Below are 14,418 nucleotides of genomic sequence, written 5' to 3' on the forward strand. Positions count from 1 at the left end.
TCCCATGCAAATTAGGTCACACAATTACACTCCCTGCAAATTAGTGTGATGGTTTTACTTACTTATTGTCATCCCTGAAAAACAATGGGATAACATTGATCTCCATCCACCCCACCTAATTTCATATACCTTGGGAACCTAAGAAACGCTGTGCTGGATCAGGCCCATGGCCTATCTAGTTCAGCATCCTGGCCCACCAGATGCCTCTGGGAAGCCCACAGGCAAGGAATGAAGGCATGCCTCCTCTCCTGCTGTTGCCCCCCTGCAACTGGTATTCAGAGGCCTCCTGAACACCATTTATTCCTACCTTCTGTTTCTGGTCCAACTCATTACCAACACATGAACCTGTCCCCTGATCCCGTGACTGCTAAGTAATCTCCCCACTTTTGGAGCTGGCTCATTCCTTTATGCACTAGGAGGGGTGCATCCTCCCAGTGCACTATGGGATGAGTCCGCAAGGCACACTGGCTAGTGTTCTGTGGAAAATTACTCTCCTATAGCACACTGGTGGCTGGAATACTGGTATAGACTAACAGTTCAAGAAGGCTTCCCAGATGACCCCACCATGATCTTCTTGCTTGGGAATGTGGCAGTGGCTTGAGGAAAATGTAATTTCAATTCTGACTTTGGTGTGAAGAGAGGTAAGCTCAGTCTAAAGGAAAGCAAGCTTTCAATTAAATCCCCCAATGTTTTTGTTTCCTTGTAGGGGCAAGCGGAGGCATGGAATGACACACCACATTGCACTCCATTAGAACCGAACACATGGATGGCACGACATGATGGCACATACACTTCTGCCCTGGGTCTGAGGCATGGACAGAGATGTTGAAAAAGGTGGGGTGCAGGCTGAAATGCAGTGATCAGTTCCGACAGCCTCCTCCTTGACTCGATATTCTCTCTGAACCGCCTCCCACCAAATGCCAGTGAGCAGTGCCTTCCTTCGCAGAGTTCAAGAGGGTAGTTGCAAACACAGGCCATAAAAGACCAGCATGTCTCCGGCATGTAGAAGGTCGTAATTCTTTCCAGCAAAGTTACCTTTCCTGTTTCTATGAATTACTCTTACATTCTTGTAAGAGATATGGTTTGAGGTATTTATGGTGCATTCAATTCTGCTATCATTGATTTACTGGTCCAAACCTGCTCCAGGATATGATGTAAAGCCCCTTATTCCAAACAGAGCGGGGGGGAACCCTCCTTACATCTCATGGAGAGCAGCATTTTCTGCCCCGCTGCCCTCCAGCAGATGACCACGAGAGATAAACAGAGGGCACTTCACTCTCCAGTTGCAATGTGCCTGGTGATATGAAGGAATCAATCAGACAAAAGCAGATTATTAGAGTGTCTGAGAGAGATCAAACATTGCTGGCATCTTCACCCACACACGGTTGATTTACAGGCAAGCTGATAAAGTGCTGCAGCTCACTGTCAGAAGTACATGACAGTTCCTCTAGCTCTATGGATAAATTATTGCTGAAGCCCATGATAACATTTCTCCACCTAGCAACCAAACATAACAGGATGTGGCTTTTAGCACTAAGAGCCGGAACGATACAAAAAGAAACACAGGAACTCATTGTGCAGGAAGGGAGCAGGCAAAAGAGGGGAGGGGGGAAGCCGCCCATGCTGACTAGATACAGGCAACACGCATGCATCCATGTACATTCTATATGCAGGGCAAGAGAGGCTGCATGCTGGGGGGGTGTTTCTGTGTGATGGTAAATCCTGAGAGATTCATGAGACATTCTATATGTATGGGTGCATTCAAAGAACTCATTTACAGTCTGAGTTGTGTTGGCCGCAATATGCATTGTATGTTTGCTTGCATATCTGATGCACATCCATGCATAAAATAAAAGAAGTTTATTTTATGCAAATACTGTTGGTTGCATGACAATAGAAGTTAGCTGCTTATTCCGATCCTGTATTTTACATCCATAGTGTCATGGCACACCCATGGTTTTGACCATTTCTGTACTATTTGTAATGTGGTATCATGGTTAGTGTGTTGGACTAGGACCATGTTCAAATATCCATTCAGCCATGAAACTCACTGGGTGACTGTGGGCCAGTCACTTCTCTCTCAGAGCAGCCTACCTCAGAGGGTTGTTGTGAGGGAAACCATAACCATGCACAGCACTCTGGAATCCTTGAAGGAAAAGTGCAATATAAAAGTAAAAATAAAAATAAAGAGGAAAGGAAATGCATGTGCAAATTATTTGTTTAAATATCACAGCTGCCTGCTCTTTCAAGTCATGTGCATTGAGAAATGTGTGTCCAGTTGTGTGTACAGTATATTTTGTCCAGTTTCAAACAGTTATAGCTTTGAGGGATATATGGGTTTGTGTGCATGCCTAATGCACACCTACGCATGCCATGAAAGAAAACACATGTTATGTATGATACCGCCTTTCCAAAATAGCTCAGGGCGGTTTACAATTAAAACAAAACCATTAAAATCAGTTAATAATTAAAACAAAAATTATAAAACAGTATAAAACAACAATTAATAATTAAAACATCATAAAACAGCAATTAAACAATCACAACAATTAAAAAACCCTGAAAACCAGGTTACAACATTAAAACCAATTACAACTATTTAAATGCCCTGGAAGGCCAGGCCAAACAGATAAGTTTTAAGGGCTCTCCCAAAGGCCAGTAAAGAATTCAAATTACGGATTTCTGCTGGGAGTGCATTCCACAGCCCAGGAGCAGCTACAGAGAAGGCCCACCTCTGAGTCACCACCAGACGAACCGGTGGTAACTGGAGACAGACCTCCTCAGATGAAACTCAATATGCGCTGGGGATCATGCAGAAGAAGGCGTTCTCTAAGATAACTCAGACCTAAGCTGTTCAGGGCTTTAAAGGTAATGACCAGCACTTTGTATTTTGCCCGGAAACATATTGGCAACCAGTGTAACTGTTTCAAAACAGGCATAATATGGTCTCTCCGGGTTGCCCCAGAGACCAATCTGGCTGCTGCATTCTGAACTAACTGAAGTTTCCGAACTACGTGCAAAGGCAGCCCCACGTAGAGTGCATTGCAATAGTCAAGCCGGGAGGTTACCAGCTGATGCACCACTGTTTCATTCAAATATTGCAGGTTATATATCCCTACTAATCGGATGTGCACATATGGTGTCCATAACTATAAAGCCTTTTAAACAGGAATGTGCAGTGTGAGTGTGTTTGTGTAAATTTGGATTGGGACTCTGGAGAATTCAATTTTCTTTCTTTCTTTCTTTCTTTCTTTCTTTCTTTCTTTCTTTCTTTCTTTCTTTCTTTCTTTCTTTCTTCTCTTCTTCTTCTTCTTCTTCTTCTTCTTCTTCTTCTTCTTCTTCTTCTTTAGAGAATTCAGTTTTCATAAGGCAAACCACCCAGGAGTGAAATGTAGCTTTATTTTGCCTCTTGAATTAACTTGTTATTAGCTACTTTCCACTGCTATTGTAGTAAATAAAATAGTCTAATAAAAGGTTAAATAATGAATACACAGGATAGAATTCTTTAAAATAAAATTAACCATGTGGAATTAAGGCAGGAAAGACTTGTACATGACATTGTGCATTATTGTTTTACTTGCACAAAAGAGTTAAATTGACCTTATTTTGTGGTGCCTATTTAAAAATAAAACACAGAGGCACCTACAATGCAGCTGTGCAGGAAAGCAGACCTTTCTAAATGCTGCCAGTGGGGACAGCTGAGACACTTACCTGTCCTCTGACTATGTCTTCCCATTGCATTTACAGGGTAGTGGATGACCGTCTAAATATCTAAGTGACTAGTCCTTATGAAATGCCCACCCAGCAGAAGACACCCAAAGGAATGAATGTACACATGGTGCAATCAAGTACTTTGAGTTGCATTTGCGTAATGAACCCAGTCCAGCAAAAGCCTGTCAATTCCGAGGGAAAGAACAGAATGGGGCTAAATTCTAACTAACTTTGTTCTCCTGGATTTCAATGGGGCCTCTTGGTGAGTTCCCATTGAAATCAAGGGGACTTAAGTTAAACCTTTGCTGGACTGTGCCGTGTGTGCATATTTTATCAATAGTTTTAGAATTTAATGTCAGCACCAATATCTAGTCGGTTGTTTCATGTACAAGTTCTCTGATGCATATATTGTTCCCTTATTCTATCTATCTATCTATCTATCTATCTATCTATCTATCTATCTATCTATACCACCTGATATAGATATCTCTAGGCGGTGTACAAAGTTAAAACATAGCAAATGTAAAAAACAATATAAAACAGTTCAAATTCATACAACAGATAAAACAATCTCAGAGAATCAAAACATTAAAATTTAAATTTCAGTTTAAATTTCAGTTTAAAGCCTGGGGAAACAGGTGCATCTTGAAGGTGTTCCTAAAAGCAAGCAGAGAAGGAGATGCTTTTATTTCAACAAGGAGTGTATTCCAGAGCCCCGGGACAGCCACAGAGGAGGCCCTTATGAAGGAACATAGGAAGCTGCCTTATACCAAGTCAGACCATTAGTTTCTCTAGCTCAGTATTGTCTACAATGACTGGCAGTGGGCTCTCCAAAGATACAGGCAGGACTCTCCTTCAGCCCTACCTGGAGATGCCAGGGATGAACCTGGGACCTTCTGCATGCAGAGCAATGCTCTACCACTGAGCTAGAGCCTCATTTCCTAAGGGGAATATCTTACAGCAGACAACACTCACATGTAGTCACCCATCCAAGGGAAAACCAGGGCAGACCCTGCTTAGCAAAGGGGACAAGTAATGCTCACTACTAGAAGACCAGCTCTCCTTCCCAAGCTACCCCATAACCATCAGTGAGAGAACTGTTCCATGCTCTCATTTATTTATTTGACAGATTTTTATACCACCCAAAACTTACATCTCAATTTGCACACACATTATTGACTCTATTCATGGAAATGAGTGGTAACTTCCTTGCATGCAAGAGAGTCATGTGTGCATTTACAGAATCTCTAGGCTGTGAGAATTGTGTGCCTATATGCTTGTACCTAAGCACAGTGTACAACTATATATGGTAGTCTGAAGCCCTGTGCCTTCAGCTACACAAAATATGCATGAATACACCGAGAACAAACTAGATTTGTGCTGCTGAATGGAGAAGAGTCCACAGAGAAAAGGAGAAGCAAATAGTTTCCATGCTAGCAGTGGGTTCGCTTCACTTTTAAAAACAAATATTAAAAGGATTCATCCATGTAGAAGACAGCATTACATGGAAATTGAGTTTAGAGCGGAGCAGAGTAATATTTTACATTTACTGAACACATGGTTGCCAACACCACATTTGGAATAGAAAGAAAGAAACGCAGACAAACCTAAAAATAATAATACAGGCTGATATAATGTGCAACAGTACATCAGCATAGTAATATTGCATGGATGTGAGTTATGCAAATATTACTGTTTGTAAGTTTGTGCGGGATTGGGGTCCGGGGTGAGTCAGCAGTTCCTGTGTCCCACCTGCCCAGACTAGCAAACTCTGGGCCTATATAGGGACGCTGCCTGTGGAGGTGAGCACAAAATTTATATTTGCACAACCTGCAAAACTAGACTAATGTGCCATCGTGATGGAGACCTGGTTGGATGCGCTGGGCGGGGTTGGTCTCTCTCAGCTTTGTCCTCCAGGTTTCCAGATCGTGCAGCAGCCCCGCCTCGAGGGTCGGGGAGGAGGCGTTGCAGTCATCTTTCGAGAGACCCTCCCCGTTTCCAGGTGCCCGGTCAGGCCATCTCAGAATTTCGAGTGTTTGTCCTTGAGGGTGGGCCTCCAAGATTGGCTGGGGATTCTGTTGGTGTACCGACCACCCCGCTGCACTTCAGTCTCCCTACCTGAGCTGGCGGGGGTGGTCTCGGAGGTGGCCTTGGGTTCCCCCAGGCTTATTGTTTGGGGGGATTTCAGTGTCCACGCCGAGGCCCCCCTAGTGGGTGCGGCTCAGGATTTCATGGCCTCCATGGCAACCATGGGCCTGTCTCAATTGGTATCGGGCCCTACCCACGTGGCGGGACACACTCTGGATCTGGTTTTTGCCGACCAGGAAATAAATGATCTGGAGGTGGGGGAATTTGAGACCACTCCCTTGTCATGGACAGATCATCACCTGGTGGGGTTTAGTTTGACTGCTCTGTCTGCCCTCTGCAGGGGTGGTGGGCCGATTAAGATGGTCCGCCCCCGGAGGCTTATGGATCCGCTTGGATTTCAGACGGCCCTTGGGGAGTTTCCAGTGTCCAGAGCTGGTGACCCTGTCGAGGCCTTGGTGGATCTCTGGAATGGAGAGATGGCCCGGGCTGTTGACACGGTTGCCCCCAAATGCCCTCTCCGGCTTGGTGGAGCCCGTTCTGCTCCTTGGTTTTTCTCGGAGCTTAGGGCGATGAAGCAACTCGGGTGACGGCTGGAACGAGGCTGGAGGAAGAGCCGTCACGAATCCGACCGAACACGGGCTAGAGCCCATTTTAGGGACTATGCCGTGGTGGTGGGGGCGGCGAATAAATGCTTTTTCTCTGCCTCCATTGCGTCTGCTCAGTGCAGACAAACAGAGCTGTTTCGTGTGGTGAAAACCTTGCTCCACACATCCCCCCGGACAATGGGGGAGGAGTCATCTACAGCTCTTTGTGATCGGTTTGCCCGTCGCTTTGCAGATAAAGTCGCTTGCATCCGTGCTGACCTGGACTCCAGAGTTTTGGCAGTTCCGGCAGACGTGCCTTTGGTACCATCTGGTCCTGTTGTGTTGGATTCTTTTCGGTTGGTGCAGCCTGAGGATGTAGACAAGATCCTGGGCAGTGTGCAGGCGACTTCGTGCACTCTTGACCCTTGCCCTTCATGGCTAATAAAAGCTGCCAGGGAGGGGACAGGCAGATGGCTGGAGGTGATAGTTAATGCTTCATTAAGGGAGGGCAGGATGCCATCATGCCTCAAGGAGGCGGAACCTCTATTAAAAAACCTCTATTAAAAAAGCCCTCCCTTGAGCCCTCCAACCTGGACAACTATAGACCTGTGTCTAACCTTCCCTTTTTGGGCAAGGTGATAGAGCGTGTGGTGGCGTCCCAGCTGCAGAGGGTCTTGGATGATACGGATTATCTGGACCCTTTTCAATCTGGCTTCTGCCCCGGGTATGGGACTGAGACTGCCTTGGTCTCTCTAGTGGATGACCTATGCCGGGAACTAGACAGGGGGAGTGCGTCCCTGTTGGTTCTGCTGGACCTCTCGGTGGCGTTCGATACCATCGACCATGGTATCCTTCTGGGCCGCCTCTCGAGTATGGGAATCGGAGGCACTGCGTTGCAGTGGTTCCGGTCCTTTCTTGAGGGGAGGGTCCAGAAGGTGGTGCTGGGGGACTACTGCTCGGCCCCGTGGCCGTTGGCCTGTGGGGTCCCGCAGGGTTCGGTCTTTTCCCCCATGCTGTTTAACATCTACATGAAGCCGCTGGGAGAGGTCATCCGGGGATTTGACTGAGTTGTCAGCAATATGCGGATGACACTCAGCTCTATCTCTCCTTGTCATCTGATCCTAGGGAGGCGGTGGATGTCCTGAATCGGGGGCTGGAGGCCGTGATGGGTTGGATGTGGGCTAACAGACTGAAATTGAATCCGGATAAGACAGAGGTACTGTTGGTCAGTAGGAGAGCCAATCGGGATGAGGAGATTTTACCGGTTCTGGATGGGGTTGCACTCCCCTTGAAGGAGCAAGTACGCAGCTTGGGGGTACTACTGGACAGGGCTCTGCTTTTGGAAGCTCAGGTGGAGGCAGTGGCCAGGGGTGCCTTTGCACGGCTTTGGCTGGTGCGCCAGCTGTGTCCCTTTCTCGAGAAGGCAGATCTGGCCACGGTTACCCACGCCTTAGTCACGTTGCGGCTGGATTACTGTAACGCGCTCTACGTGGGGCTGCCCTTGAAGAATATCCGGAAACTGCAGCTAGTGCAAAACGCGGCAGCGAGGGTTTTATCCGGAGCTGCCCATTGGGAACATATCACCCCCATTTTGAAAGAGCTGCACTGGCTACTGGTTCGTTTCCGGGTCCAATTCAAGGTGCTGGTTTTGACCTTTAAAGCCCTAAACGGTTTGGGCCCGGGGTATTTGAGGGACCGCCTGCTCCCAAGGGTTGCTGCCCGCTTGACGAGGACATCTGAGGGGGCCCTGCTCCGGGTGCCGACAATGAGAGAGGCCCGGCTGTCGTGCACTCGGGACAGGGCCTTCTCTGTTGCTGCCCCCAGACTCTGGAATGCTCTCCCAGTGGCCATTCGTTCCTCGGACTCCATCACGGCTTTTAGAAAGCTTGTAAAGACTTGGCTTTTTACCCAGGCTTTTACATAATCGTTTTTACTGCTGCTTCTGGGTGTTTTTATTTGTTGTATTGTTTTATGCCTGTTTTTTATATGTTTTTATACTTTTAGCATGATGTTTTTATTGTGTTTTTATTGTATGTTTTTAACTTTTGTAAACCGCCTTGGGGCTATCTTTTAACGAAAGGCAGTATAAAAATGCAAAAATAAATAAAAATAAATAAATCGTGTAGTATGTCAGCCACAATATTTTTAATTAATAAGACTGGAGTTTATTTATTTTTACTTGACCTGTATGTTTAAATCTTCCAAGCAGTGGTTTTCAAAATCTCAGGCTGGAGTCCTTTCCATGCTCACTAGACGCCAACTTGTCAAGTATGCTCTCCTCATTTAGCCCTCCCCATCTGAGATAGGAAAATAAAATTAGGTACCAGGCCAGTGGCTACAACATAAGAACACAAGAACATAAGAACAGCCCTGCTGGATCAGGCCCAAGGCCCATCTAGTCCAGCATCCTGTTTCGCACAGTGGCCCACCAGATGCCTCTGGGGAGCCTACAGGCAAGAGGTATGTGTGTGCCCTCTCTCCTGCGGTTCCTCCCCTGCAACTGGTACTCAGAGGCATCCTGCCTTTGAGGCTGGAGGTGGCCCACAGCCCTCCGACTAGTAGCGATTGATAGACCTCTCCTCCATGAAGTTATCCAAACCCTTCTTAAAGCCATCCAGGTTTTTGGCTGTCACCACATCTTGTGGCAGAGAATTCCACAAGTGGATTGTGCATTGTGTGAAGAAGTACTTCTGTTTGTTGGTCCTAGATCTCCTGGCAATCAATTTCATGGGATGACTCCGGTTCTAGTGTTATGGGAGAGGGAGAAGAATTTCTCTCTATCCACTTTCTCCACACCATGCATGATTTTATAGTCCTCTATCATGTCTCCCCACAGTCGTCTTTTTTTCTGAACTAAAAAGCCCCAGGTGTTGTAGTCTTGCCTCATAAGAAAGGTGCTCTAGGCCCCTGATCATCTTGGTTGCCCTCTTCTGCACCTTTTCCAGTTCAACAATGTCCTTTTTAGATGAGGTGACCAGAATTATACGCAGTACTCCAGGTGTGGTCCCAACTATGTAAACACAACACAAAACAGAGTGTAATGCTGATCCAAAAAAGAATGTAGATGCCAAAAAAAGACCAGAACAAGAAACTAATGTAATAATAGGCTGCCAAAAATTCAGAATGTAACTGAAAATGGGTATATTAATATAATTTACAAGTTCTACATAGCACTACACACATTTAAAATCATACCATCAAAACATGCCTTTGCAGACAACAATACAATGCAAAATCACATAAAGGAATATTTTTTAAAATGTCCCGGAATAGTCAAAGTAGGCTTACAGTGAGCCAAAGTGTTTATGAAGACCAAATGCCTTCCCACCAAACAATAAGAAGTCTTTTCGAAGTGTGAGAGTCCTTTTCAGTGGTTCATTTCCAATGGGTCAGATGCGTTTTTGACGTATGTCTTCCGCAGTGACCTGTTCCTTCATAAAAACATCACTTTTACATACTTCTGTAGACAAACAACCAAATTATATGAAAGTTGCTATGATCCCCTTCCCCACACAATCCCTATCCTCATCACCAAGTGGAAAGAATAAAACAAGCTTACCGATTATCTTGACTCACATTTGTACACTGTTCCTCCTGTGTATAAGCCCCCCCCCTTTGCTCTTTAGAACAGATTTGATAATAGAAAAGTTTAAAAAGTGAATCTTTTCTATTATTAAATCTTCTCTAGAGATGAACATCTCTAGGGGAAGATGAATACATATATTTTCATAAATAATAAAATAAATTTGAAAAATTATTAACATTACAAAATAGCAATAGCTATCACTTGATTTCATGTGCACAAACACACACAAACATACACACACACACTCATTCTCCTCCATCTCTTTTGCTTTGCAGTGGCAATAGCTGCTACTGTAAGCTACAGGTGGCCTCTTCCCCCTCCTCCTTTCTGCACCACTGAGCTGATTATGACAAGAGGGAAGGAGTGGAATTCATAATTAGCGGAGCAGACCATGAGGAAGGAGGTAGAGAAGGGCGTGTGTACCCCATGCTCAGGCAGATGGCAGCAGCAAAAAGGCAGACGGCAGGAGGAGGAAGTGATGGCAAAGATCTGCTCCTAGGGCAGGTGGCAGCAGAGGAAGTCAGTTGTCTTTCAAAGTGGTGATTCTCTCTTTATATCTAGCAGGAGGAGAGCAAATGGCCCTATCCAACCCTGGTACAGCATCCCTCCAGTGGCTGTTGCTGGTATCTGCCTTATGTTTCTTTTAAGACTGTGAGCCCTTGGGGGACAGAGGACCATCATATTTATGTATTATTTATTTTTCTATGTAAACCATTTTGTTAACTTTGGATACAGAACGGTATATAAATATATGTAATAGTAGTGGAGAACTTCATGGATAACTTCATAGAGGAGAGGCCGCTCAACAGCTACTAGTCTGAGGGCTACAGGCCACCTCCAGCCTCAGAGGCAGGATGCCTCTGCGTACCAGTTGCAGGGGAGTAACAGTAGGAGAGAGAGCATGCCCTCAACTCCTGCCTGTGGGTTCCAGTGGCATCTGGTGGGCCACTATGAGAAAAAGGATACTGGACTAGATGGGCCTTGGGCCTGATCCAGTAGGGCTGTTCTTATGTTCTTATATTAGTAGTAGTATATCTAGCAGAGAGAAAGCAACTGGCCCCATTCCACCCCAGCATACATTGCATGTCTCCAGTGGCTGTTGCTGGTGTCTTCCATGTTTCTTTTTAGACTATGAGCCCTTTAGAGACAGGAAACCATCTTCTTTTTATAATCCTCCCCACATAAACTGCTTTGAAAATTTTTATGTTGAAAATTGGTATATAATAATAGTAATAGTAAGAATAATAATAACTAGCTGACCTGGCACAGAGCATCTGCACCTCTAATTCTCCCCCAGCAGCTGGCCGTTCACCTGGCCAACGCTTCTCCTCCCTTGGTGGCTGGCCATCCCCATCGCTAATCATCATCTGGCTCGCAAACTCCCACAAGATCTGCCACCCATAGGGATTAGCGATGGATACATCTAGGAGATTTAAATATAGATACAATAGTAAAGGGCATCTTACCACCATACTGTTGCTACAATAATCCACTGTGTAAGATGACTACTGAACCTTGCCTCATGGAAAAACTGCCCCTATATTGCATTGCATTGCATTACTTATTATCTATTCTATTCTATTCTATTCTATTCTATTCTATTCTATTCTATTCTATTCTATTCTAGTAGCTCCCTGCTAAAATAAGAGCCTCCCCATCTCTGACAACTTTTTAAAAGTCTCTAAAGACTTATTTTTTCACCCAAGCTTTCTAACTGGGCTGCGATTTTCAATTATTTTAAGGTTTTCATTTTTAGTTTGTTTTATGTTGTTGGAAACTGCTCAGAGATGGAAGTTTGGGGCGGTTTACAAATTTGAAAAATAAAATGAATGAATGAATGAATGAATGTTTATCTTTATATTTATGTACCACCCTACATATATATAAGCAGGGGGCCCAAAAACCTCCTTGCAAAGTTCATAAGGGTCAGATTGGTCCCAAGGAACTGCAATATGCCACCTGAGGCATTTAAGAGATCATCTGGGGCAGTCCGTCTGCAGCTGCCACCGGCTCATCTGGTGACTACTCAGGGATGGGCCTTTGCCATTGCTGCCCTGAGGCTTTGGATATGCTCCCTGCCAAAATAAGAGCCTCCCCATCTCTGACAAATTTTTAAAGGGCTGTTAAGACACATTTGTTCAACCAGGCTTTTAATTAGATGTTGTGATGTCCAAACCCAGGAAATCCCAGTTTGTTCTAATCAGCATTTGCAAACAAGCCAGGATTTGAAACTAGGATTCATATTCCGGCTTGCTGGCAACTCTGGTTAGAGCAAGCTGGGATTTGCTGGGTTTGGATCAATAATCTTTCATCTTTCAACCTTCATGCCTGTATCCACGAGAAGCCTGTGGCTACAACACACCTCCTATTAGAGTCAGTGGCAAAACTCCCTTTGCTATTAATAGAACAGGAACTGCACCCCACATCCATAAATCAATGTTTGAACAAATTAATGGGCAGTTGTACATCAAAACTGTGTGCTGGTATTCATTGCTTTGCTGGAATGCGATCAGCATTAATTGCACTTTGAAATCTGTCTAATCTTCATTGTGTGCATGTAATTAGCCACCAAGTTTCATAATAACTGCTTGGGCAACTCTGAAAAGGGGACCCCTAAAGTGTTAGGGTTTAAAAAAAAAACCAAACCTTTCACTATAGCATTTCCACGTCTCACACATCCCTTCTCTTCCCTTGTCTGAATTATTTTGAAATGCATCCCCTTCCCTGTCCTCCCTCCCAAGAGGGTTTTTGGAGCCTGTGATAGAAGGGGTGGTGCAGTTGACACTTTTAAGTAATATCTTACAATATTTAGCACAGCCCGCCAGACACGCGTACGGAGCCTACTGATCAATTTCCAGTGGTGTGCAAAAAGAAAGGATTTAGCTGTGAGGTTCTGGAAAATGCCAACGGGAATCGCATGGCTTAATCCTTGCATGCTGCATTGAAAAATTACTCATAAACATTTCAGCATTGTAGTTTATTATTACAGTCAAATTTGTTTTATGTACTTATTATTGAACGGATAATAGGGCAGGTGTCCCTTTTTTATGAGCCAATAATCTGGAGCGCGTTGGCTTTGTAGTTTATCCCTACCACTGTGTTATGGCCAAGGGGGAAAGGGAGGAGGCCATCTTATTTTAGTAGTAATAACAATCATAATTATGGCTTATGTGTTGATAGCCCTCTTTTGTCTATCAAGGAGTCGGCAGTTATTTGCAAATCCCATTAGATCAAGGCTTCCAAACTTTGGCCCTCCAGCTGTTGTTGGACTGCAATTCCCATCATTCCCAACCACACTGGCCAATAGTCAGGGATTTTGGGAGTTGTAGTCCAACATCTGCAGGAGGGCTGAAGTTGTGCAGACCTGCATAAGATCATGGGAAACTGGAGTTTTTGCAAGAAGTGGTGTGACTTATGGCAGGAACATGAGCAGGAAGAAAGCAACAGGCTGATAATACCTTGGAAGAAAATATTTAGCAGTTCCGGCAATAGTGAAGATCATCAGTAGCAAATGCATGCCCAGGACATCCTTTAACCCAGGGGCAGTCAGAAGATGGATCAGGATCTTTTGGTAGAACTCTGGGTGACTTCTAGCCCTTTGGCAAGGGTTTTTGATCCCCAATAAAAACAACAGAGTCTTACAAAACTCAAAGGTTCACAACAGCAAGTAAAAATTTAAGTGGAAAAAAGGAATTATCAGCCCTGTTTCATGTGCTAATCACTTGCCTCTCAGCCTCAGTGTTCTACATCTGTAAAATGAGTATATTCATTGGTTGCCTTTTGAACAGAACTTTGCAGCTCTACTGGCCAGTTTTAGAGGGTTGTCTTAGAATCCCTGGTAACTGGGCAAAGAGGCACCTTTTTAACGTGGTGATCCGCTTTATTTAGCAAGTGGAGAGTAACTGGCCCTATCCACCCCCAGCACAGTACTTCGATAACTGTTGCTGGTATCTGTCTTATGTTTCTTTTTAGATTGTGAACCTTTGGGGACAGGGAGCCATCTTATTCATTTATTATTTCTCAATGAGGTCATTCACACAATCGAAAACTGTGTTCTACTCAGGTTTGGGAGCTGTGTGTACTCCCAATTTTTGATTTTGTGGAAGCAAGGTTAGAGGAAAACCTGGGTAGAAGTGATTGTGTGGAAGCAAGGGAGGAGAAAAAGCTATCCTACACACAGTACACACAGTGTACACACAGCTCCCAAACAGGGAGTAACACACAGCTCCCAAACCTGAGTAGAACACAGTTTTCGATTATGTGAATGACCTCAAGGAAAACCTCTTTGGCAACCTTCTGTTGAAAAATGGTATATAAATAGTTGTTGTAGTCACTTGAATGTAGATTTACATTTGTATATGCCGGTTATTGTAGCGCATAGCTTATGAGGTGCAATAGTTAATTAGCTCCACCCCCTGAGCCACTATTTTTCAATTGCTAGATCTCAGG

The sequence above is a fragment of the Hemicordylus capensis genome, chromosome 4 (genome assembly GCF_027244095.1).
Source record: "Hemicordylus capensis ecotype Gifberg chromosome 4, rHemCap1.1.pri, whole genome shotgun sequence".
Taxonomy (NCBI): Eukaryota; Metazoa; Chordata; class Lepidosauria; order Squamata; family Cordylidae; genus Hemicordylus; species Hemicordylus capensis.